At 37.0% G+C, this 27,525-nt stretch overlaps 1 protein-coding gene across 36 annotated transcripts in view; it reads left to right on the top strand.

Annotated features, from left to right (window-relative positions):
• Positions 1-2,715: 2,715 nt before the first annotated feature.
• ARPP21 (cAMP regulated phosphoprotein 21) overlaps positions 2,716-27,525 on the top strand; it is a 156,861-nt gene continuing 132,051 nt past the window's right edge. For 12 of the 36 annotated variants that reach the window (XM_050777102.1, XM_050777031.1, XM_050777000.1 and 9 more), the window contains exon 1: positions 5,771-6,471. The gene's annotated coding sequence lies outside the window, so the exon portion shown is untranslated. The other 24 variants (XM_050776819.1, XM_050776809.1, XM_050776799.1 and 21 more) reach the window with 5 other exon arrangements.

Genomic DNA, 27,525 nt, shown 5'->3' with positions numbered 1-27,525 from the left:
GAGAAAATTTCTTGATTTGGATTTTCAGCAAAGCATCTTTGTGCATGTGCAGGCCAGTGTTCATTTGTGGTCTGCCTGTGAGAACTCCAAGGGCTCGTGGAGATAATTTTCTCATCCTATATACAGCCTACTACAGAAGAGACATGGCTGTCGTCAAGGGATCTGTGCCATCAGAACATTTGGTTTCTAGTCTCCCAAATCCTCTTTGTTTTTGATCGTGACATTTCTTCATGCTCAGATGCATACGTGATGTAACATTCTTTGTTGATGTTCTGAAATGTGTTTTAGAGTTATTTTGGCTTCACACAAAATAAGAATGGGGCTCCAAACTTTCTGGTTGAAATGCTAATCTTTGGGGCTTTTTCTTTTCTTTTTCTCCTGCTTTTCAGTACTATGCATAGTTGTAAAGCTTTACACCTAAGAATGGTATTTAATGGACCCTAGACTGTTTTGTTGGAAACAGGGCAAATAAGAAGTCTCTCTAGGGGATTTGTGGGCCCTTATTGTGGTGAGGGAGTATGCCCTAAAGGGGAGCTCCTCGCAGCCTAATTGTTGACGAGTGATGGAAGTTCAACAGCATGGAAACTCTACTTCGCGCTTCAGCTAAAAAGGTGCTTATTAAGGTAGCTGGGCTATTTTAGCAATTTGCCTTATTTTGAAAATCCAATTTGGTAGCTTCATTAAAGGGCACTAATTTAGTGTCTTAGGGGAATATATGTTTAAAGGAGCTTGTCAACAATCTTCGATGTTTGCCAGAGTATAGGTGAGCTCATTTCCCCAAGCTGGTGTTACCTGGTTACATGCATGCTCCTCAATTTCAAACATAATACAAAATAAATTCAAAAGCCCTCAAACCGAGAGAGGAACAGCATCACTCCCTCTTTCCCAAGTACCACCTCCCATTCCTCAAGATAGGGTGCTCTTGGTGCATAAACACATCTGCAATTGACATAGTCAGTCTGTCACCTAGAGGTCTAATAAGGAGGACAAAGGTTTTAGTTAGTTTAGTGATAATTAATATATGACAGTTTAAGAGCCGTAAAGCATGACAACTGTTTTAAATTGTTTAAAAAAATAGAAACACTTTCTGAACACCTAGAAGAATCACTTACTGCTCACTGCCTGCCTAATACTCCCAAGGGTATATTTCAGTCCCACATTGGGACAAAAATTTTAAAGTTGAGTAGTTGAATGCTAATTATCTACATAGCCTCAAATAAACTTGAGCCTTCTACAGTTCCCACTATGTTGACAAAATATTATGAGAAAAGTTAGAAAGTTTAGTTGAAGCAAATTAAATTATTCTCCTTTGGGATGCTTTCTTTTAAAAATAAAGCTTAAAATCCATGAGATACTACAATAAATATTGTCATCAAGTTTGTTAATACACAGTTAAGCTATGAAATCACTGTTTTGTTCTTTTACGTAATCACTGGAGTTTGTACTAAGAATACTGACTTCTCCCCAGCTATAATTTCTAATCCAGTTTATAGGACTGGGTTCCATTTTAAAAAAATAAACTAGCAGAGTGAATTCTGATTTTTTTTTTTTTAGAGGCTTTGTGTTATGATCAATCTGCCAAGGTTTCCTGTTAATAGATTACCTGTCTAACCATTTGCCGAGATGTAGTTCTGTCCAGAAGAGAGATCAAATACACTAACTTTCTTCCTATACAGTCTCAATTTCCCCCAAAGAAAAACAGGTTTTTCAGAATGACTTGCGAGGAAGGAAAGGGTAGTAAATTAGAAATGCTTTCATAATTTTCCTTTAAATGTTATATGTTTGGAACGAAGGAGAAAATACCGGTAAAAAAAAGCACTTCTGGAAATGACTATGTGGAAATGATCAGGATGTCGATCAAAGTAACAGTTTTGAATTCTTTGGGTTCGGTTTGCCTGAAACCTCATACAGCAGATTCATTCTTATTCTGGTGAGAGCTGAACACCAAGGGAGACAATTTCAAATAGCTGGAAAATAATTACCTACTCATCAAGGGTCGGTACAACCTTATTCTATTTTTATAGTAGTTTCTAGAAGTAGACATATCATTTATTTGAGATGTATAATCAATATCTTAGCATATATGAACATGGCCACAGCTGTAGAAATCACATTTCTATAATAATGCAAAGGCATTTATGTTAATAAATCTGTTTGTAATCTCTGTCATTATGGTTGGGTGTCAATAAGTGAAACTAAAAGGATGTGGACAATTTCATGACATGTTTTATGCTAGTTATTTGTTTGTTGTCTATTCATGGGGTTACTAATTACAGCTGGTAAAAGTTGATTTTCTCCTCTTCGGTTTATTGTGGGATGGGGCTTTCATTTCACCAGATACATAGTTATTCAGTGTCTACATTTCAGAAGCTGAATTGCTGGATACAGTCAGAATGAGCTTTGGCAATTCCATGTGTGAGTGTACAACTACGATTTTGCTGCACATTAATAACAACCTTGCAAAGAAGCCCAGAATCAAATGCCTTGCTCTCAGCTGGGAGCAGAAAGCTAGAGTGGTATATCTTGGTTGGTGACCTATAATGTTGGAAAAGTAGCTCTACATTCACTCAGAAGGAGTAGGTGGAATTCCGGAAATTTATTCACTCTCCTTCACTACGCCTTTTCCTTTTTTTTTTTTTTTTTTTTCTTCCTTGTAGTGTGTTAGTGAGTGCTCCGAGACAATGAAAAAAAAAAAAATGAATTACAGATAATAAAAATAGTGCATCTCTAGAACAAGCGGTAAAATCAAGGCTTTTATTTCTTCAGGTGTCAACTCTGTTCCTTCCCCAGGTCCTACCCTGCCCAGGTTTGTGTGTCACCTCTGTGATTCCAAATCAGCGATCAGGCGGGCAGCGGTCTGGGCAGTCACCCACAGGGAGTACACTTGCTGCTGCACGCTCGGACTTTCAGTCTTGCTCAAAGCAGAGAATCTCCAAGAGCTCTGAGGCTACGGATTGATTCGGGTGGGGCGAGGTGTTATCATTGTGGGATTGTCTCTGCAGAGTTGGCCTGGAGAGTGAGCGGTGGAGGGAGTGGAGCAAGGCATCGTCAAGAGTCCCCAGGAGTCCAGGGGCGCCCCCCAGACGGGTACGCTGGAGGGCCTGGGCACGGGGGACAAGAGAGAATACATGCCCGCTGGCTGGGAGCAGGGAGGCGGTGTGGCGGGGCAGGGGGCAACGTGCCAGTTTTCTCTCTGATTAATAATGCTCACGCTGCTGCGCGTGGCTCATGCGCTTTGTCTCCAGCCTTAGGGCTGGCGGAGAACGGCCCAGGGAATGAGTGGTAACCGCGGGCGCCCGGCGCACCCAGCAGGTGCCATCACTCTGGATGGGCCAGTTCTGGATGCTCCCAGTGGCACAGACGCGGCGACATCGGCAGGCGCCCGGCTGCGGCCACCTCCCGGGTGTGGCGGGTCTGGGGCCCGGGGTCTCCGGCCAGAGCAGCTGCGGAGCCACGTGCAACACGCGCGTTGCCCTCAGCCCGGGCGGGGACCGGACGCATCCGGGGCTGCGGGGAGGAGCCGGGCGCCGCCCCCGGCGGCAGTGCCAGCCGCGTGGGAGGGCACGGACCGGCGGAGGGGCAGACGACGGAGGCGGCCAAGCGGGAGGAACGGGACCGAGGGATCGACCGAGGCTGGCGGGCTAGGGGTGGGACTGGCAGAGCTACGGACAGGTGGGAGCAGTCAGACAGCCTGAGAGAGAGAGACCAGAACGCAAAGAGAGCTAGAGCATTAAGTAGGCAGGGAGAGGCACACAGAGACAGACAGCAACACTCGCGTGCTCCCTCCCTCCACACGCCCTCCTCTTACCGAGGGGAGCGGCCAGGGGCACAGAGTGGGAGAGGACTGTGGGCACAGAAGACCGGAAGAGGGACGCTGCATTGCTGGTGGGACGGAGAGATTCGGACGGACGGACGGACGGACGGACGGACCAGCGCACAGACTGGCAGCCTGCGAGAGTGGCAGCTCTGAGAGCAGAGTGCAGGAAAGCGAGAATCCCGCGCTGAGCTGCTAGTGGGACCGACAGACGGTCGGACTGACAGACGTGCAGACGGACAGAAGAGCAGACAGGAGGCGGGGGCGCATTCACTCCCGGCGGCCAGCCGGGCAGAGAAGGCGGCGGTGGCACCTTCTGAGCGCGTCTGGAGCAGAGACCAGCAGCAGCAGCAGGGGCATCGGGGAGGCAAGCCGCGACCGAGCCGCCGCCGCAGCCCCGGCTGCCACAGCTGTGCGGGATCCCAGCCGACACTGCAGAAAGCTCCTTTTACTAGCAGTTAAATAAATCGACCAAAAAAACAAAACAAACAAACAAACCCAACAACAACAACAACAACAAAAGCCAAGCCAAAAGCCAAAACAAACTAATCCAGCCAAATCAATCATTGAGAAACAATAATATTAATAAAATCCAAAACTAAATCAAACCAGTCAAGGCACCAAGACGCAGGGGGGATATCCACTGTTCGATCAAGGTAATAATCAAGGTCTTCCGACGTGAACATTGCACGCCTTTTGTGGATTTTTAGAATTCCTTCTTTCTTTCTGCCATATATCTGTCTGTTTCTTTTGAATTATTTCTTGTCTGTATTTCTTCTTTGTGTTTGTAGAAAGCTGATGTTGTTATACATGTATTGTGCTTTTTATGTTTCGTCAAGGAGGGATGGACTCCCCTTCCCCCAAAAAAGACAGATGTGGAAAGCTGGAAGCTGGCAATGTTTTTCATCAGAGAAGTCTACAGTGATTTGTATAGGCTTTATGGTAGAAAGTTTGCGATGCTCTTTTTGAAAGAGACCCATTGAAGAGGTAGAAAGTTATACTCTGTTGTTGTATGGAAGGATTGGGGTCCTAGGTCCCAAAGGGCTCAAGGGGAAGAACAGAAAAGATGTTCAGTTTTATTTTGACATGTATGAAATCTGTGCTTCATTGCGAATCACATTTCTGTCTCAAGTTGTAGATATGGTGGTAGAATTGAGTTGAATTAGACAGGTGTTTAGAAAGTTTCTTAGGAATAGGAATTAATTCACTCAATGTTTATGCATAGAAATATAGCTGGGGTGGATGTGGTTGCTGTCAGCTATTCAGGTTAGTTACCTGATCACCTTCTGAAGATGTAGGATCAGGACAGAGTCCAAGCCTAAAATAAAAATCAAAGAGAGAATTGAAAGTTATAGGGGTGGGCAGCTAAGAAATATAAAAGGCTGGTAGAAATCATTTTCATTAGAATGTGTTCAGAGTACAGATATTCATTTTAATTTTTGATTTCTTTAAATTTTTTGATTTTTGATTTTCTACCAGTATGACAGCCTCTCAAATCAAGAAGGATATTCTCCAAAGTTGAAATGAATCTGTATAAGATTTCGTTCAAATGCAGAATAAATTCAAATGATTCCTAACCCCTCCTCATCTACTTTGGAGATAACAACTGCTATGATTGTTCTAAGTAAACAGAGAAGTGGAGATGACAGGAAATCATTTTTCATTTGTTAAAAATCAGAAAACCTTTGACACACTTTAAAATAAATACACCTACTCCTTTGATCCTCTGTGTATGTATTACCACAGGGCTTAAATATCTTAATAGGATTTTAGTTAATGTCATTTTCATGAAAGACAGTCATTTGGAAGCCAAGAGCTCTATCTATGTTTTCGTTCAAATAGCCGAGTAATCTACTATCTTGGCAGTAATTACGTCTGCTGCATTTCTAATGTGAATTGCATGTGAGAGGTTATGAATACACTCTTTTCAAGTGTATGTGGGTTTTCAAGGTATGTATTTGTGTTTGATCCTATATTTCCTTTGTTATAACATTCTCCTGCTTTTCATCACTTTGACTAACAGAATATTTGTAAATTTTCTGGAGAGTGAGTTTGGGTATACACTTTGAGGAATATGCTTCCTCATTACAAAAGATATGGAAACATAATTGATTACTACACTTGCTTATCAATAGTATTTTGATTTTGTTTAAATGAAATGTTTAAGATATGTGGATTGCTATGCATTCATGTTTTAAATTTATCCTCTCTGGGCATGATTTATGCCATTGGATAATTAACTAAGTTACTTTAGAAGACATGCCTGTTAAACAGAGTACTTTGTTTAGAGGAAGCATATTTAAAGAAACTTATACAGCTAAAGAAATTGACTTTCATCTCCTCAGTGACTTAATTTCACTACATGATGATTTGTCCTTTGCAGTATTTAGCTCAGACCAAGACAGAATTGTGTGTGCTATTAGATTTGCAAATTGCTGATCTCCCAGTGACTTTCCCTCTTAGATCCCAGTTGAGTATGGTTACCTTGAGAACTGTGGTATTAGCCGTGTTAGAGCATGCTCCACTGGGGAGTTCTGTGCAGTCTATTTTTAATGCTATTTAATGAAGGAGCGAGCGCCTCACTCAGCAATAAAAGAAGCATGAGGGAAGACAGAGCAGTGCATGGTTATGGATACTGGACAAGGATGTTTGGAAAGGTAAAGGCTGACCATTGGATATGGTAATTTTAATTAAGTCCTAATGTATTGTATGAATGGAAATACTGATTTTTGTTTGAGAATTATACATGAATAGTTCAATAGGTGTTTTCGTAAACATCTTCACTAGTTCTTAGAAAGAAGACTCAATAATTTGAGTTTTTAAAACTTGAGGGACATACTAACCAGGGAGTTCCTGCATGCATACTATTTTTAATACAAGCTGTCATATTCTTGGGTGGTGGGAAGTACAGAAATAATTTCAAATTCCTAAAATATTGTTCTGCTGAAAGGTTGGGAGCTTGTAAAACATTCTGCGAATAAAATAACTAACATGCTTCTAAGATACTACAATAACCTGAAGCTCTGCCTTGCGAATTGCTTCATTTTCTTTTATGAACTTGGAGTCCAGGTCCAGAATTGTGACAACTAAGAGAAGCAGGAAGTTTTGATTGAACTTGATAGAATATTTGGGGTGCTTCTCTCCTTAGAATTAAGATAAGCACTACAGATTATCTTACTGAAGGCTAAATATTTTAAAAACATAAATAGCAGAGGCAGCACTGATATGTTTTGGAATGTTACAATAAAGGGCAAAATATCTTAACGTTATAGTGTGTACAATGGAAGAAGCCATCTGTCTGCAACATTTGCATATATGCAGAACACCTGTCTTGAGGTAGAAAGTGAGAATGTTCCGTCAGAAAGGTCTTGTGTTGATTTTCACATTAACAACATACTATAATCAGGTTATTCTTTTGTTCAGAGTAAAGCTAATTAGACAAAATACTTAAGTAGTTTCAAGGTTAACAAGCATAAGAGAAAGTAAGCAGTTTCTATTAAATGTGAAGGTTAGTCATATAATTTTTGAATGAAGCTGTTAGAACAATGTGCAAAGTTGATCTGAATTTTTGCCAATTCTAATGAAAAATGACCCCCAAAAATAAACTACTAAGGAAAACACATCACAATGAGTTACTGTGATTTTTTTGTTTGTTTGTTTGTCTTTTTGACTTAGTTCTAGAGGAGAAAAACAATTCACACTGCCTAAAATATTTTCCTTAGTGGTCATGCCTTTTGGACCACAATGCTGATACCTTTCTCAAGCTTCTCAGATGAGTGGGCATTCTCATCGGAATTCAATGTCTATTTTGTCTGTGGACAAGATAATGATAAGCTACATAAGTAGAGTGTAGAATGAGTCAGCCACTGAAGGCACAATATACAACGTAGCCAGAAGTGAATATGATTGAGAATTCTCATTAGTATGAGGAGACAGTTTGAAGTCCATAAGGTTGGAAATTGCAAATTAATCATTTGTATACAAGTCAGTTTAATTCAGATCTGCTTTGTGACAAGGTTAGGAGAGAATGTGGGGCTTAAAGGTGATGTCGACAATGAAAGCCATTTCTTCATATGGTAAGTACTGGCATCATTCTAACTGGTATCACATGGTAGTAGCCTATTTAGAAATTTGTGAATCTCTAATCACAAAAAGAATTGACTTCCTTAAAAATATATTATATCACCTGGAAAGTTCTGAATATATTTTAAGTCAGCGATGATGCATTTATAAAACATATACTTCCTCTCTTTAGACAAAGGATCTTTATGATTCCAGAAGCTCTACATTTCTGTGGACTTTGCCTTCTTTTATTTTTTATTCTAGCATTTTATGTTAAATATGATAAATGAATTTCAAGCAAGGATGTAAGCAAATGCTGAAGGACTGTCGAAGGGGAAAGAAAATATTAACAAGACGTATCTGTAACTAGATTTGTTTTTTTTTAGGGTGTCTTTGCTTCTGAGTATTAGTTTCCTTTAGGTGGCTTTATGCCAAGTTCTAATAAATTGATTATTTGTAGTGCCTTAGTCTTATTTAATTAATTTTGCTCATCTTGGATTAATTTTGACCCTAGATATTGAAGTACATATTACTTGTATTTATATCATAACCAAGGATCTATGAGGATTAGATATGAGCTGAGATATGAAGTATTTAAATTATATACATAATATGTTTCATAAAGAATAAAGTGCATGAGAAAGACTATCTGGTTCATTCAGCAGTTTTTAAATGCCTGGTAACATTGTTATCTGTGGTCTAAAGATATTTTCTTTAGGCATGAAATGCTCATATAACATTTTGAATGCACCTTTCTCTAAACTTACTGAGACATATCTGTGCTCTGAGAAATAGCTATGCAGCAAACCAAAAAAGTGAATTGAAATAATTACATCAAGACAATGGAGGGGATATTGAAAAACAAAGGGGTTTGTTTGAATGCATCGAATTGCTCTCTACTTTCAGATTGAATCCTTAGCATCATATTATGCTCCTGTTTTTCAGTCACCAGTATAGCTCCTGGCATTTCCAGGTGAAGAGAATGTTAATCACTGTCCATGGTCACAGTAGATCAATATTTTTTAATTTTTTTACACACTTTGCCCAGAGAAATGTCTTTTGGCAGTTGTATAACCCCTGTTTAGTATACCTTTCAATGCGACAGGTTTAGAAGATTTTTGTATACGTTTTGTAATAAAGTGATATATATATATATTAGGATACAATTGTAATTGCGACATTAAAATGTTGAAGCATTAGTCCAAAATTGTCTCATTCAAGGAATATATTCCTAATTATTTATTAGTCATAAATTCATACATTTTAAAAGTAATATACATTACAATTGTTCCTGTTATCTAGCAAAAGAAAATCATTTCTTTTTATCCAGGTAAAGAGGGCAAGTGTCCACTAGTAATTATCCCCTTTAAAAACAGGCCTTTTACTACATTCTCACATTTCACACTACTTCAAGATAATACAATTCTTAAATTAGAAATCTGTTTTGAATAACACACAAAATATTAAGATTTTGTTAACAAAATCTCTTCTGTAAACATTGGTTTTAAGATAATTGCTAATAAAATTTGCTTTTAGTTTAAGGGAAGGATTCAAGATTTTTAACAAGAAAACAATTACGTCACTTTTTATTTCAAATATTCCAGCGAATTTTCTAGAGTTTTTTGGTATATTATGGGTAATGTTTCTGTGAAGAATTGTAAAGTGTAATATATGATCTTTTTTTCTGCAGCTTTTTCATTGAAACAAATTCACAAAGCATATCTACCTAGATAAGCCAGTCATCTCTCACTGATACCCACACAAGTTAGGAAATAATTCCTTATGATAGGGACATTTAAAAGAACTAAGTGGTTCCATGGCCAAATTTAGTGCTGGAACTCTTAATAATTGATAAGCATTCTTTTACATTTGTGTCATCCTTGGTTGCTTCTTTATGATACACTAAATACTTGAGATAAGAACAAGAACTCTCTCTAGGGAAACAGAAACCAGAGAAGTGGTTTTCATATACTTAGCAGATTTCCTTTTAATTGCTAAGATACAATACTCATTCAGAACAGTCTAGTCCATTGGATCATACACTAAAAAAAAAAAGAGAGAGTTTATCCGTGTTGATATATTTTGGTCTAGTTGAAATTGAGAAACAACAAGCGAGGTAAAATATTTCAACATCTTTAAAGAACAAAATTGAACATCAATTTCTAAAAGTTTTATGGTCCTATGAATTCTGATAAAACATCCTTTGACACGTAAATCAGAAGGCCCAGCTATCATCTAATTGTTCAGTGATTCAAGTTGCTTTCAGATTATCTCACTACTGTTACATAGACCTATAAAAATTGAGCCCACTGGTCAATAGAGGGTGAAGGAAGAGCATGTCGACTCACCAAAATTCAATGACTCCTCGTAATTGTTTAAATTTTATTTGCCCATAAATTCAATGGAAAATGGAAAGATAACAAACTTATTTTTCAGCTTTTTGTATGTTTCTAAAACCGCAAGCTAAAGTCCTCACAAAAAGTTCTAACATAGAGAGATTAAAAAAAAAAAAAAATCTATACTCTGCATTTACATGTTTTTCTTAGCATTTTGCTTGTTGATATCTATGTAACTTTGGTGGAAATCCCAGTGTTGCTGGCATCAGATTTGATTTAATCATCAAAGAGCTTTTGGACAGAGAACAAGTAGATTCGATGTGAGTATGTGACAGAATCAAGAATTCTGCAGCATTTGCAAGCTTTAACTACTCAATGCTTCTTCAAAATAATTTTTAAATGGGTGTAAAGAGGCTTTTGGTTAAAAATATGGGACTTTATTTTCTTTGTTTAGAAAAAGAAGATTAAGGTTTTTAGTCAAATCATGATTCTTTAAGCCAATGTGGCCCATAGCTGTATTAAAATTGCTATTAAATTCTGCCAAATTAATTAATCATTAGGATTCTGCAGTCATATTTGACTACTTCTTGTAACTGGCCTAGAGGAATGATCAAGATAACACTCTTTGATGGCTTTGTTTATATTTTGTTTATTTTAAATTTACTTAGATATGCTGATGTTGTAAGCATTTTTGGAAATTGTCAAACAACTGGCATTGCACTAAATTCAAAAACTTCACAGCAAGGAACTAGCTAGTATTAATGATTCATCATTTTTTTCATTCTCATGTCATTTAACTTTGGTCACAACACTTTTTTGTGTGAAGATTCAAATTTCTCTCCAACGCTGAAATTTTCACATAATCACTAACAGCGTTCTGGAATGATAAGATAATCTAGCATATAATCATGTTGCATACATATGCTGCAGCTATCTGCTTACCCTTAGCATTGTTAAACACTCTAACAACTGAATGCCTTAATCTTTAATTATCGTTATCATTGTTGTCTTCAGCCAGAACTATGGATGACTCAGTGTTTTAGTGTTTCTTCATCATCGAGAGGTAGGAGAGTATACGTAGCTAATGTGATAGAATGTGTATATTGCGACAAGCTTATACATCTTCCAGGATAAGAACGCAAATATCCCTCCAATAGGGAAATTATTTTATTCCAAAAATAATTGTAATGTCTGTGTTATTTGTCTGATATAATGTGGGAAGCCACAGACAGAGATGTTTCGAATTCAGTGGAGCTTCTGATTGAAATTCAGATGAAAAGTAATAGAGAGGTTGTATACCAAAGGTAGTCTAGGAGCTTATCTGAGCAGGAGCAGGTAAATGAGCTGTAAGTGATGAAGGAAGGCTTTACCAAGGCGGCGCAAGGCCCTCCATGAGATTCTGCAGGTTAGAGAAATGCACAAAATTAGGATTAAAATGAAAGGTCCAGGGAAATAAGTGCTAAAAGTGGTATCTGAATCTCATTTTCTGTGACTTACCTTCATAAATATGCAGTTCGCCACCTGAATTGGTGTGTGGTACTGGTGTTTGGTTTTTGGGTCTGAGTAAACAGTGTGACTATGGCCAAAGTTCTAAACCTCTCTGTGCTTCACAGTTTCTACAGTGAAAGTTGTGTAGTGACATTGATCCCGACTCAACAACTTGCTAGTTGTGTGACTTTGGCAATTTAGTTAATTCCTGATTGCTTCAACTTTCTCATTTATAAGGTGGGAATAATATCTACCTTTCATGATCAAAGCAGAAACAAAGCCCCTGACACATGGATATTATTCACTTAAAATAAACCACTTTCCTTTCACATAAAACATTCAGAGAGAGATTTACTCTTCTTACATTTAAGGATCCCCACCTCCATTTAAGAAAAAAAAAAATCTTTTGGTAATTTGGAATACAGCTCTCCTTCATTGCTATCCCATAATATTTCTGATGGCTAAAATTGGTTATGCTTGACTCTTTCTGTGCTATGAAATATTGAAGGCCAAGCCAAGGTAGTAACTAATCTCAGAGGTGTTCATTGTGTAAAGAACATGATGCTTAATAAGGCCATAATCTTCTGCCAGTTTGTAAGGGAAGAAATGGTCTAATTCAGTTGTCTAAAAAGTTAACATATGGGTATTATCTCTCTGGAACATTTTAGTTGTGTAATTTCTACCATTTAAATGAGGTGAATAAAGAACCAAATCATTGAATAGGAAACAATTGGAATGAATCCATGAAGGAAAATCCTAAAATCCTGCACTAGTGGATGGGAGCTGGGACTAACAACATATTTGAGGTGACATGAGAGAAACATTTTTCTATTCTGCAACAAAGCAAATGGAGCTTTGGCCTCATTGAGGGGTCCTTGGCACTCCCATAGAAGACTCCAGCTTCCTGTCTCCAAGCACTGAGTGAGCTGTTTGGACAGGGCCACTGATCTGGCCTCTGATCCTAAAGTATCTGCATTAATTTTGCTGAAATGAGTCAGCACTCTGCCTCTATGAACATGGCCAGAGGAGGGAAAGACTTCTTTCGTAACTGAGGTTTAAACAATTGTTTCCCCTATCAAAAAATGGAGAGCCACAGATAGTATTCAACACAGGAGAAGGTGAGCTATACAAAGCAGTAAATGCATCCGATAATTGCATTTTATTTCCTATTATAAAATGGATGTCAGCATTCTTCTGGGGAATAGCCTAATCAACTATTTATCCAACAAAATTTCTCAGAAGGTGTCAGAGAATAAATGTATATTTCTTTGCTATCCAAATATTTTTTTGGAAAACAAAAACAAGGAAAGTGTAGACATATTTTGTTCATATATGTATACATATGTATTGCTAGAGTCAACATGCTTATGCACAAGTCATTTAACTAACTTACATTAAATACACACAAAGAAAGGCCTATTTCTCAGTCCATTTTTCATTGTCCTTAGCAGTTGTTGGCTAGTATAGTGCTTGCATGTGGCAGATATTTAATCAAAGTTTGTTGAATTAAAAATTGACCTTTCTACTGATACTCAGGATTTAAAACCTACTCTAAGTAAGGTTTTAATTGTATTTTTCCCTGAAGTTTCAGCTTAAGCCGATTTGATATTCATTATTTTTGAGAGAACAAAAACCTGCCCTTATATGTAGAATTGTAACTACACTAGCTATTATTTTGGTTCTTACAAATAGTTTCTTCTTCAGATCTCAGACAATGACTGGGGATTTGATGGGAATAGCAAGGCTCGTAAGAGTTCAATCTGCTTAAGCTGACTACAAACATTACCTTTCCATCTAAGTGGAAGGGAATTCATTAACACTCAGTTAATATGGTCTTGGAAGAAAGAATGAGGCAAAAGCACGTTTACAAAATATTTCCAAATCATTGTTACACAGAGCTAGAGGCAACCCATCTTTATTGGATGTGTGCCTTTGGAGGGATTAACCATGGTGAAGGACACCCAGCATGTGAGGAAGGAATTCACTCCTCCAAAGAACAAGCAAGTAGACAGTGCTGAATTAGAAGGCAGGGATGAGGGACAAAGGGAGAAGAGAATATTAACAAATTGGAGACTTTCAGACCCCCTTCCTGCTTTAAGCAGAACAGGTGCCACCAAGCTATAGGAAGCTCTTCTCTTCCTGCTACTTTGGAAAGATGATAGGATTAACCGCAGTTACATAGAAAATCATTTAATCCAACTGGACCATAGAGAACTGAATTCATGTTTTACCCGATCTATAAAAATAATCTTGTTTGAAAGGAAGGGGTCCAGCTGATTACAAATGAAATGAGTTTGCTTTCTTAATTTGTTTCCAACATTTTAAGAAAGGCTAAGTGTAATGTTTAAACACACACACACACACACACACACAAATAAAAAATAAAAAATAAAATAAAATAAAATAAAACCTTATACCTTAACTTAGAAGAGGAATACCTTATCTTACTTCTCTGAGACTGTGGCAGGCTTTAGAAACATATAGAAAGCAATAGATTTTGACACCATTGATATTATTATCAGGAAGCCAGCAAAATATATTCGAGAACACATTGTATCAAAGTAAGGGAACGTCCATGGAAGCCAAATTGAGTAGCCAGCTGAGTTCTTGGGTGATGGCTAACAAGGCTTGTCTTTGCATCAGATATCATTACCATTCACTCATTTATTCATTCTTATTTTTCAAGTATTTATTGAAGTTTTCTATGTATTGTGTCTCAGGCTAAATACTTGGGAAAACTTGATGTGTAGGATTTTATAGGCATTTGGATGAGATGAATGCATTTTAACGTTTCTAAACAATGAATTGAGTAATTGAGGGTTTGTCAAAAATCCAAAGTTATAGGTAGACAATATTTTGGATGAGAAAGCAATGTGAATTAATTCCAACAAATTAGAAAAATCTTTCTTCACCAATAAAGTTAAGTAGGAAATCCCTAGGGAGTACACTTTGAGGGTAGAAAAATACTGGTTTCCAGAAAACAAACACGGAAGAGTGAGCACCACTGAGAAGCTTTGGTGGGCAGGAAAGTTCTGTTGGTGGTAATAGGCTACAAAGTAAAACCATCAGTTAGGTTGCTCTCCAGCAAGAAAAAACACCATCAACCAAGACAAATGTATATGAAGTTAGTATGAACCAGTCATATTCTCTTTTTCAATCCCATTACATCATACATTTACTATATTAGTTACTAGGGCTGCAAGCAAATGATTAAAATTACATTGGGATTATGAACAGGAACGAAGTTCAAGGTACCTGATCAGAGTAAAATATAGAAAATATATGAACCAGCCTACTTATTTAGAATTAAAAATTAGGTTTATCAAAAGACAAGTTATTCTTTGAATTTGTTGTGAGATTCCACATTTGTGTGTTTGAGAGAGGAAACAGGAAAATCATTTCAGAAATAAAAAGTATAAAATGTTATAAAATCTATTAATCCTTAATAAATTAAAAATAGTGCCTGTGATCAGAGTAAGATGAAATTTAAATGGTTCTGTAGGAAAACCACAGAGGAATAAACAATTTGATCTGTAGGCCATTTGAAGGATAATCTCTTTTTTTTTTTTTTTAAGATGCATTATTTTTTCATTGGCAGCAAAATCAAGTTAGATATTTGGAGGCAGAGAGATGTCTGGAGAAATATATATTGCCTCTGACCTGCCTCTTGTTCAAATACCTTGCTCTGAAATACTGAGAAAGAACCTACTTTTTGAAATTACCTGTAAGCAACAGGATTATGCCAAATGATATCTAAGATCTCTTCCAGTTTATAATTTCCATTATTTAATGACACTTCTTTGTATAATATTCACAGATCCATTTTTATTGGCTTGTTCATAAATGTTAACTATGTTTTTATTCTTTAGTCCTGGAAGTAAGCACTAATGCTACCCAACAGAGTGAAATGATTAGAAGGTGCTCTTATCAAGAATAGTTGGTTAAGAAAAGAGAATCTGGGTTCCCAGGCCTGGGCTCAGATCCAACTCTGCAACTTACTAGTAAGTTTCTTAAGCTTTCTAAATCTCAGCTGTTTCATTTCTAACAGGGGATTGTTCTAAGAATTAAATATAAACTTCTTACCTCATTTCTTGGTATTCATTTTTTTCTGGTGATCATAGTTTCAGAGTTTCTTATGTCCTTATCACTATGCTTTATTGATTGCATAGGCCTCACATAAATAAAGCATCCCCATAAAATCCCTCCCAGTCGGATTGAAAATGTTTTCATGATGTGGCAGTTGTCTTGGGTATTTTCTTCAGGCATAATTGGAATCTGTTTTCAACACAGCTATACTCTATATGAGGAATGCTTCCATGTCAATGGTTCAGTGAGGAGAGGCCATCTGTGAACACATAGAGTGCAGGCCATTGTTTCTAGAAGGCACTCCTTGCATAGACAGCAGGATTTGACGTTTTATAAGCTTGGATGGGCAATAGAGACTTTGAAAAAGAAATTTGGGTATTCACGGGTGATTCAGAATTCTATGTGTACGCAAAATTCCATGCAGTATTTTATAATCTACTAATGTGACTCAGCTTTGGGTAAGATTGTGGCTCTGGTGGTGATTTACAGAGGAAGTTAACTAGGCCTCCTAGTTTGTCTAGTAATACTGTGGAGAGTTTAGTCTTAGCATCCTTCCAGGAGCAATTTGGGACTGTCATCTAAGAACTAAGAATGATTTCAAATAAAATTACAGTAAACCTGTGACTTGTTCACTTTGCAGATAAAACCAATGGTTATATCCAGCAGAAGGCCATTTGTATAATAAAAGATTTGCCCAAAGGATATAGCAAGAGAAGAGAGCTCTAAAATCAATTTTTCTAAAATCACTGAAAACATTACCTCATTGTTTTGATCTAGCTGTGAAAATAGATTGTTTTTTATGTTTTAAGAAAGGATGAGGAGATATCACTTGTTTCATCGTTTATTGATTGGATCCTTAGGCTTAAGCAGGGATCAAACGGTTAGCACTGTTAGCCAAAGAATTTACAGCATTGAGACAGAAGCAGACCTACAAACTTAAATGAACTGATACATTTTACTGCAAGTCTGGGTAAACTTACCTAATATATTGAATTGACAGAAAGCCAAAATTTAGGTATTCCTGATGAGGCACATCAATAAAGGGTAAAGAAGATCTTCATGAAAGGAGTGTGATGTTTTTCTGAACTTGTTAGAGAAGCTACCATGTGGCCATTTGTGGAGGAAATCTGTACTTATTTCTGTATCGATTAGGTCATTTGTGCCATTTGTTCTGCTCTGCAGGAATTACTTCACTTGGCTTGCTCTTCCTGCACTCTGAATTACCTTGTTTGTCCAGGCAAAAATTCTTACCAGTATAGAAATCCAAGATTTCTGTAGCCTTGTGAATATTATTTGCTGAAGGCACAGGGAGAGTGATAAGTGAAAAGTCGTATTCTTCTACTGATTTTGAGTTTACCTTTGGATCGTGCTTGATCAAAAGCTACATGTGGCATTGTGATTTCAAAGAAATAATTTGTTTTATTTTCTTGCACTGTGAATGTTACCTACTATTTATAAACCCCCTCCTGTGTGAAAGGGACTTTGTGTACCTATGTAATGTCCATACTTACCTGCTTTTTAGCTGTGGTCATAGCAGTGACATTATCTCTGTTATGATATATTTAGGGATTCTTGTTTAAGGAAGCATGAAAGATATATATTTCATCCTTAATTTTTTCTTCGTAATATGAATTACCCTGTAATATGTAATGGCCACACAAAACAGAGAATTCAATTATCTCATCTGGGTATCATCTAACTAAGAATCAGGAGCTAAGGGAAGTAGGTATAGTGAAGCCATGACAAAGAAGGCCATGGAAATTAATTTTTGAAACTGCCGCAAAGTGCATGGAAATTTGTCTGCATGCTTCACAGATCTATTTGTGGCTGCTGTTTATGGCATGAATGATGCCATGGACTATCAGCTCCTGATTTTACATATCTTTGGGACACACTTTCCCCCGGTGTCAAAGGAAGTGGGTAGGTTTGACATCACGGTGATCTAAATTTGAATTCCATCCTGCCTCTTACTCACCTAGCCAAGTTAATGAACCATTGTGAGTTTAATATTTTCTTCCTGAGTTACGTGTAAAATACTTGCCAAATAATAGAAATGATAGCTGGTTCTGGCTTTCTCTACATGTCCTGACTATCCATTAAAACACTGAAACCTCTAAGAATATGTATACTGAAATTGTATGTATATCAATATTTGTTTTGGAAATACTATAAAGTTGTGGTTTGTGTCACAAATATTGTATCAGTCCATGAATAACTGGAAAAGTAAAATAAATTTGGAGGGTTGTCAGATTCTGTATCATTGGCTTTTATAAAGTGTCAACAAGATATATAATTAAGTAAAAAAAAAAAAAGGAAAAAAAAATACAGCATATCTAAATCCACATTTGCACTCACCACCCATCTTAATTTGAAGCAATGAGGTTTATTTAGGGGACCTAATGGTTCACACTTAAGAACAAATAGATGCCCAGTAATAAGCGATTAATGGAAAATATTTTTTCAGAAAATAAATGGTGATCAAATAGATGAAAAACGGTTTTAAAGATGCATATTAAGTGATTAGTGAAGCTTAAAGGAGAATTCCATTTTCATTTTTTTCCCTAATGGGTTCACATGGTTTGAGCTTTTAAGTGCATGCTTTAAGTTACTCTTTTGTGATTCTTCACAGTTAAGGCACATTACCTTGCTCTTCAAATATGTGTTCTCAAGATATTCCTCTGTAAACTCAGGGAAAGGCGCTATATTATTTATTTACAACCTGTCTTCTGCCCCATGGGGGAGAAGTAATACCAGATGGATAAAGGTATGGAATTTACCGATATTGAGGATGAAATTATCCGTTCTCACTAATACGTTTCTCCTGCAATTATCTTCTGAAAAACTTAGATAAGAATGAGCCCGTGTGAGCTTTCTTCGCAGACTGTTTGTCCTCAATTTGTTTTCTGCCAAGCGAACCAAACACCTGGAATGCACACGCTCATTCCTTGACTGTGCTTTCTGTGTTTGTTGGCAGAGGGTGACGGTTGCTTTTAGCAGATGTGCAGGATCAGAGCGGCCTTTTTATCTTTCTACCCTCAAGGAGTCAGTTTCTCAGATAAAGGAAGTGGTGAGGTTAACAGATGTTTCAGCCCTACCCTGAAATAAAAGTGAAGCATAGTAGGTATCATAAACATGTTTATTAATTATTTGTCAAAGGTAGTGCATTTGTTAAAATATTTGGAAAGAGAAATTTAAAGGCAATGTTTAATTTTTATTAAATGTTAAATCTTGTTTTATGACCTAAAGTAAACTAAAAATCAAAATAATTTTCTTTGTTTTCCCATTTACCTAACTTGAAGAAATGGCAAAATCTTAGAAATAATATTTACAGGTAAATATAAAGATTTATTTGTTATCAATATATTTTACATTATGTACATAAAACATATTGCTACAAATTTCTTAACCTAATTCGTCATATGCATTAGCTAGCTTTACTCTGGTAGGTTTTAACCTACGACAAGGGTATAAGCTTTATTTTACTGTTGAGAAATATTTCTGCAGAGATAACAGAAAATAAATATGCATACTCTTTGATAAATATATATGTGTGTATATTGATATATACATTTATATGTGTATATATTTGAGCTTTCTTATTATAAAAAGAATAATCTTTATTATTATGACTGAATGGGTGCTTCAGTCTAGCTTATTTTCTACTTTTTTTCTTCCTGAATTCACTTTTTTCATTGCTAATAAACAATATCCCATTAAGGCTAAGATTATAGAAGAGAATCAATGAAGAGAGGAAACTTGCCTGTACCCCTCTTCTCTGCGCATCACCGCTGATGAAATGGCAAGATAGTACTAGAGAGTAAGATGATGAATTTATTGTTTCAAATGAGGACTCAGTGATTTCTGTACACTTTAGATTTTGATTTCATAGCTCTGCCCCAGTGACCAAAATGAGCTATACTGTATATCTTTTAAATGCCAATTGGTGATTCAAAGCCCATATTTTAACACAAATGAGCCATCCTATTCCTTAAATGAATACTATTACAGAAGGAAGTAAATGTGAGTTTTCTTATGTCATCTCAAGGGGAAATCTCAGATGGTGGCACTCCTTCTATATCACATAGGAGAGTTATTTCTGAAGCAGTAGTTCTCAAAACATCACATACATGAGAATCACCTGAAGGTTTATTGAAATACAGAATTTTTGGATTCAGCAGGTCTGTGGTGGGGCCCAAGTATATGCATTTCTAACAGGTTCTTAGTGATCTGGATGTTGCCAGTACATGAACCAGAATTTGACAACCACTGATCTAAAACATAAAACTTTTTGCCAGAATGTAGAATTTGTATATAATTGACATTTTATAATCTAAAAACAAAGGAATACTATAAAATTTCAAAACAAACTAATCTTAGAATAACTTTGAATTTACTTTCATTTAAAAATTATTTTTAAAACATAATTTTAAAGGAGGTGATGAGGATAGCAGACTCCACTAGACAGAGTTAAGCAGCTTCTGCTTTGAATGATTATTGAATACAAATTTCTCTCTAAGATTGTGTGTACTAAGAGTTTCCAGTGTAGGATTATAAAATCCACTGATATAATAATAATCCCCTAATCCACAAGACTGGATATTCTAAAAATCAAGGAAAATTTTAAAATAAAAATTGGTGAGCATTAGAGATTAAAACTGTCAACACAAAAATGTGAAGACAAAGATTTATAACAGCTTTCATTTCAACTGCCCCAAACTAGGAACAACTCAAATATCCTTTACAAGGTGGATGGATAAACTGCAGCACATTCATAGAATGGAGTATTACTTAGCAATAAACAGGAGTTAATTACTAATTGACATGATAATTTGGATGGATCTCAAGGGAATTATTCTGAGTGAAAGAAGCCAATCTGTAGACATTGCAGACTGTGTGATTCCATTTATAACACATGTCAAAATGATAAAACTATCATGACAAAGGACAGATTGGTGACTGCTAGGAGATATGACAAAGGAAGGGGTGTCACTGTAAAGGGGTCGTATAAGGAAGTTAAAAAACTAGGACTATTCTGTAGCCTGATAGTGATGGTGGTTATATAAATGTATGCAAGTGTCAAAATTAATAAAACCATACAGCACCTAAACAAGTCAAATTTACTGTATAATAATTTTAACATTAAAAAAAGCAGAATTACACTACCATTTAGCTACATCAAGTAACTGAATCTGCACAGTTATATGAGGTAAAAGTATCAATTTATATAAATAAAATATGCTTTATTTCAAACAAAAGACATAAAAAAGATATGATCTCTATGAGAAGCGTTTTTCAAAACAAGTACTAATTCCATTTTTTCCAGGCAGAGATCCTAGGCAAATTTTGGAATTTGGAAAAATCTGGCTGACATAGTTCTTAACTGTGTTACCCCTGGTACCCTTCCCCTATTTCCTCGTTCGGTGTTTTTCTTAGAATCCTTTCCTGTAAACTTTTCTGCTTTAAAAACGATTTTCATGGACACGTTTATTTCTCTCATTCAGACTTACTGTGAAAAACTGACAGCCCTAGAACTTTCATCCAGTTACCTCCCACATATATGTACACGCCCTCAGAAATTACCATCCATTCACAACTTGAAGAGCCCAGTGGTGGCTACCTCAGGGCTGGATGCCCATACCATTCTGAAGTAGCTATAATTTTTAAAGACACTAAGGTCTCTAGAAATGTCTGGAAGATCAGGTCTCCAGAAGTACTGGCAGTTTAATTCTAGCCAGGGCTCTGATCAGGTGATATCAATAAACATCTGTTGAATAGATGCATATGTTTCTCTCAGTGAACGAGTTAATAGCTAATACATTTATAATGGCAACTCTGTGTGAAGTACTCTTCTGAGTACTTTATGTATATTAACGTGCTTAATCCTACAAACCACTTTTCAGTTAGGGACCCTTATTATTTCCATCTTCAGATGAGAAAACTGAGGCACAAACACATTTGGTAACTTGCTCAGAGTCAATGGTGGAGTCAGTCTTCAAGCCCTTGATGTCCAGCTTCAGAGTCCACGTAGTTAACCGTTCCATAACACTTCTCTGCTTTTTGTTTTGTTTTGTTTTTTGTTTTGTTTTTGTCTATATTTCCTCCTTTTACAACTGACTGACACATTTGTTAATGGATATCAGTTTACATATATACAGATATTACAGATATATACAGTTTACATATGACCCATCAGCCTTAGATAATTCATAAATCTTTGTACAGAAATGACTTGCTTGCACCAACTGGGGAATGCATTCAGATTCTAGTGTTTGAGCTGAGCTGTACAGGATGCCAATGGATACGTGGATCTGCTGGTGTAGAAACAAGTGTGGATAGAGTTGTAGCCATGGGCAGAGGGAGAGGGCAGCTGAAATGCCTGGTGATACCTGAAGCGTTGTGGTGCTGTTGTGGGGGCAGACATGTTGGCAAGCTTGACAGTACGGTGTCTCCTATCCTGTGGACACTTTCCCCTTGCAGAACTAGAAAACTGCTCTCATGTCAGTCAGACTTGAGTGCTGCCTGGTTAAATAAGATGCTTTTCCAAGAGGAAGTTTGTCTGAGAAGCCTACTACCAGCCTGATGAATCTGCTTTTCCAACTTCCTTGGTTGAGCAGAGAAGAAATGGCTGAGGAACCCTTCACCTCACTTTTTCTCTGATTCAACTTGTGGAACAGACAGAGTTTTACAAAACTCCAATCCAAATCTTAGAAACAGGAGGTTTTCCTTCCATTCAGTGTCACGCTGATCATTCTTATGTTAAACTCTGATTATGTTCCCCACAGGCATTCTTTTTTTTTCAAAGATAGTCTCAGTTGACTTAGTACTAAAAGGCAGCTGTGGGTTGAGGTTGCAACAGCCTAGGGTCTGCTCCATTCCTCAAAGTAATCTCCAAGCCTGAACCCTAGCATGGTGGTCGAGGTGAGGCTCCATAAACCTTAGAAATAGCTCTCCTAGATATGACAACATTTCGGCCTTGGACCAGTGGTCATGCATTCACTCTACAGTAACAGGGGCTTCTATAGTTAATTTGGTTCTCAGTTTTAAGATTACTAGAGAATCAAGTGTTGAGTGTGCACTTTTGTATGTTACTGGGATATCTGAAGCAACATTACTGATAAAAAGTAATTGCACATTTCTGGATAGTGATAACTGGAATAATACTCTCTTGTGATAGAAGATACAGTTTTTATATGGTTCGGCATCTTTCTTTAATCAGTACCCATGATTATGTGGGTGAGTGTTGCATTCCCTTCTTGGTGAACACACTCCAGACTCATAGACTGGGCACTGTGATGGCAGGCAGTGGCAAGAGCATGGGTTTTTGAGAACTGTGTTTGAATAATTTTTATACCGTTTTACCTTGGGCAGGGAATTTTATCCTTTCTGAACCTGTTTTCTTTCTTTCTCTTTCTTTCTTCTTCTTTCCATGAGTGAATGATTCATTACAGTGAGGATTAAAAACACTATGTATAAAGTGTTCTTTTTGGCATTTTGTTATGAAATAATGTATGAAAACACGATAGCTATTGTTTGTTTACCATGAGTTACGATATCTGTATTTAAGTTGAATTAAATATGAACAACTCTGGGAGTTTGTGATGATCATTATCCAGGTACCAATTTTTAGATTTACTTTCAAAAAGTGACATGAAATATCAATTTCTCTTGGTTACAAAGACTGTTGCTAAAGTTTTTCTCCTGATGACATACCCATAAGCCTTGTGAGGAAACAAAGTAATTTAAATATGAGCTTAATTCCAGCACAACCATAGAAGTAAATATACGTCTATAAAATGAAGCCCTTGATTCCTTTAAGTATCTGCCTTTTAGGCTCTTTTCTGACCTGACCCCTTTTTGGCCCCCAGGCTCTGATGTGTGAGGCTGGACCTGTGCTGTGCTGGATTTCAGGAGAGAGTGCACAAGTGTTACTCACAGGTTGAGCAGTGAGAGATGGAGTGCAGGCCAATCTTCTGCAGCTGGGAAGAGCAATTAGCAGCTTCATGAATTAGGGTCTTGTTTACACTGTTGTCCAAGATAATCATTTGTTTGTTTTAACTAAGATGCTCTATCTTCATCAGAGGCATCAATCCTCATATTTAAATGATAAAGTCTTTGAATTTCACAGATAATGTTTGCATTTCACAGCAGGAACCCCACACAGCCCATATTCTCTCTTGCTGACTTTGATAATCAAGACATGAGCTATGTATATTGCAAGTTTTTCTTCAAATAGATATGAAAACATGATGTCATCTATTCTCGCAACATTTTTTACACAGACCCATTTTGAGAGATACTTTTTACATTAAGTCCCAGCACACATACATACATGCTTGTGAATGCACACAGACTCCACAAACACTTGTGTTCTTCAGGTAGACACAGCACACAACACACAAGTTCAGATTTTTTTGGTTAAATTTATGCCTTAAAAACACATTTTAAAATATGATAATATGAATATAACATAAATAGTTAATGTTTTAAGCAATTGAAAAATTAATAGACCTTTCTGGGTTTAGATGATTAGAAGACATTTGTAGAAGACATTTACATTTTTAGAAACATGTATTCATTTCCTATTGTATTCCAGACATCTTGGCGGGTCCTGGAGACCCAGAGATAAGCAAAGCACAATCCCTGCCCTTGGGGAACTTACAGCCTGACTCTCAGATAATTTCGAGGCCCTGGGATAAGTGCTGAAGTGCAGGTATGTAGCCTGATAGAGACATCAAGGTGAACACAGAGGAGGAACAGATCATGAAAAGTGGGTGGTAGAGAGCTAGGAGATTTGTTAATAAAGGGGTGAATCTCATTTTGTTGGTTAATATACACGTTTGAAGCAGTAATTCATCACATGTTGTAAGATGAGTTTCTCAAAAGGAGAAAACATTTAGAGAATAAAAGTGGCTGGGGTTTTATTCTGACTGATGGAGGGGCTTCCTGTTTTATACCAAAAGCACTATATTATTTCAGGAGCAGCTCAGTCAAAAGACATTGGTCCACAATGACACCTGGGTGTGTAAAGAGCCTTATAAGTTCTTGTAATAAAAACATCAGAGAGCTGTTTTATGACAAGAGTCACAGGTGTGCATTGCACCATCTGCTGGCATAGGGAGAGCATGAGAGGCTTTCCAAGGGACAGATCAATGTTCTAGTCCTGACAAGCCTTCCTGGCATCCTTCTCAGGGATTTTCAGCTTTTGGACCTTGACTTTTTCCCCTTTTTGACCTAGAGCAATGCAAGAGGTAGTTTAATAAATAATCATGAGGTATCACTTCTAAATTACTGAAAAATCTTTTAAATATCTGCATTTACATAGTTCTTTCCATTTCCTCTAGGAGAACACAGGGGGCTGGTCTATTCCCAATTCTGAATAAAACACAAGACAGTATCTATAAATGATCGGTTCAGCCACCAGAGGACCTCTTGCTCTCTTACATTTCTTTGAATTTGTTCTTAGCTTCAGCTTCTGCCTCTGGCCCCATCCTTCCAGATGTGAGCAGGCCAAATTCTTACTCTGCTTCCACCCCCTTACCCGCACATACACCATAAAAGTGCACCTCACTTTATGCTCTTTCAAACCATCCTTGCTATTGGCTATAGTCTGTGTCCTCGAAATCTCTTCTGTGTCATTCTTGGAGAAAGTTCTGGAAAAGGAGAGCAATACTTGAACTCCCATGGAAAGACAGAGGAATGTTGCTTCTAGCTCTCAAGTGTGTGTAACAAGAGGTTAAGATAATGACTAACTTCATTCTCAAAGTTCACTTCTTGGGGGATAATTATCAGATTATTGATAGGTAATTATCAGTAAGGAGAATTACTGACTTTTGACAGAGGATTTTGAGTAAATGCTTCTATTCTTTTTTGTGGGATACTACTCTCTTTATCTTACTGGATGAGAGATAGTTGTGGGTTTTTTCCCCCAAATAATGAATTAGTCTAAAGTATCCCTTTATCTTGAAAATTAGTGAACAATCCTATAAGGACTCATTTGGAATTCACTGCCTAGCATACTTACTGAAAAACAAAGAAAATACGTAGTTGGAAAGCTAAATTGAGTAACTCCTTGTTTTTAGCAGATTATAAATTTCTTAAAGGCAGGTATGGGGCTACATCTATCTTTGCATCTCACAATTTTTAGCAGAATTTTTTACACCTAGTAGGAGCTGGGTCAATAATAGTTTATCCACTTCACGGGCATAACAAGGCCTAATTACACACACGGATCACATACACGTAGATTATCTGTACAATTAAAACTGGATCCTCCAGGAGACCAAGTGCTTTACTTTGACCAATTTAAATAAAAATCTCAGTCTTGTAAAACATCAAATATAGAATATAATTTAATATTCTCTCATTGATTCATTGTCATAGTATAAAAATCAGTTATTGAGCCGTACTCGTGAGAATGGTGTATTTGTGCTGTTAAAACTTCACCTCCTCCAGGCATATCCACAAGGAGAAATGGCGAACAATGAGATACAAAGAGGAAAAGAGAGAAAATGACTCTGTGTCTTCCAGTAAAAGTCATGGAATAGAATACTGCTCAGCATATAGAAACATGCTGTAAGTGTTAGTTGCTATTATAATTATTTAGGCAGCTCCTTTATTAGAATCTTTGAACTGCTAGTATACATTCTCTGCATGGAATATAGAAACTTGAAAAATATACAGCATAAAGAAATCAGAACACTTATAAATTTCTTATGACCATCTATAAAATTCAAAAAATCAACAGTATTCAATTCTCATTGACCTTTTTATGTCCTGCCTCATCTCCCAAAAGAGTACTTTTGTAGGCAACAATAATACATATTTGCTGGAGAGAGAGTGAGACACAGTGGATGCCTTTGTACTTATTGTGTTACCTTGGGCAAGTTCCTTGACCTTACTGAATTTTAGTTGTCCCATGTGTATAAAGGAGACAGTGACATAGCTATTTGTGGTTGTGAAGTAAGAAATGAGATAATTTGTATAAGTTTTGGAACACTTTATGGGCACTAACTAATAGATAATCATAATATCTTGAATGCCTATTATGTGTCAGGCCTGGTGTTAGCTATTGGTGGTTTTAAAATTAAGTTTGAGGATATAATTTTTGGAGGTGTTCACAGTAGACATACTTTGGATTTGAGATTAGAGAATTACGTAGCATTACAGTGGCCTCTGAGAGTTAAAGGTCAAAATAAGATGAGATTTCAGGTGTGGAAGAGAAATCACACCATTGGAGAGAATCATAGTGTGTATGGTTTATTTTTAAGAATTAATTATGTGATCCCATATAAGCCAGTTCAGCACTACCAATTGGCATACATGTGCATATCTTATGTACAGTTTTAATACTTTTAGACATATTGCACAATTTGGAGCAGTGATGAGATGGCAGGTATTAGAGAGGTGATTAAGAAGAGCTAACAATGGCTTAAAACTAAGTGGTGATTCTTAACCTAGGTTTTATCACTACTGCAAAGCATTTTCAACCCTTCCGAAAGGATGTCCTGTGATGTTGTAGGTAGGGTCCTGGAAAGCAGACTCCAAGATAGAGTTAAGTGTGCAGGATGTTTACTAAGGAGAGTTCTTGGGACCAACCCCACAGAGGGACAGAGAGGAGCAGGACTGGGCAGAGAGGGAAGGTGGGCTGCAGTTCAGGCCAGAGGATGAGGACAGCCTCTGCCGATCCTGCAGAAAGCTCTGCCACTAGAATGACCTTCAGAAAGTCCCACAAAGGGTTGA

Source organism: Macaca thibetana, chromosome 2, assembly GCF_024542745.1.
Source record: "Macaca thibetana thibetana isolate TM-01 chromosome 2, ASM2454274v1, whole genome shotgun sequence".
NCBI lineage: Eukaryota > Metazoa > Chordata > Mammalia > Primates > Cercopithecidae > Macaca > Macaca thibetana.
This window is presented reverse-complemented; position numbering and strand designations above follow the sequence as displayed.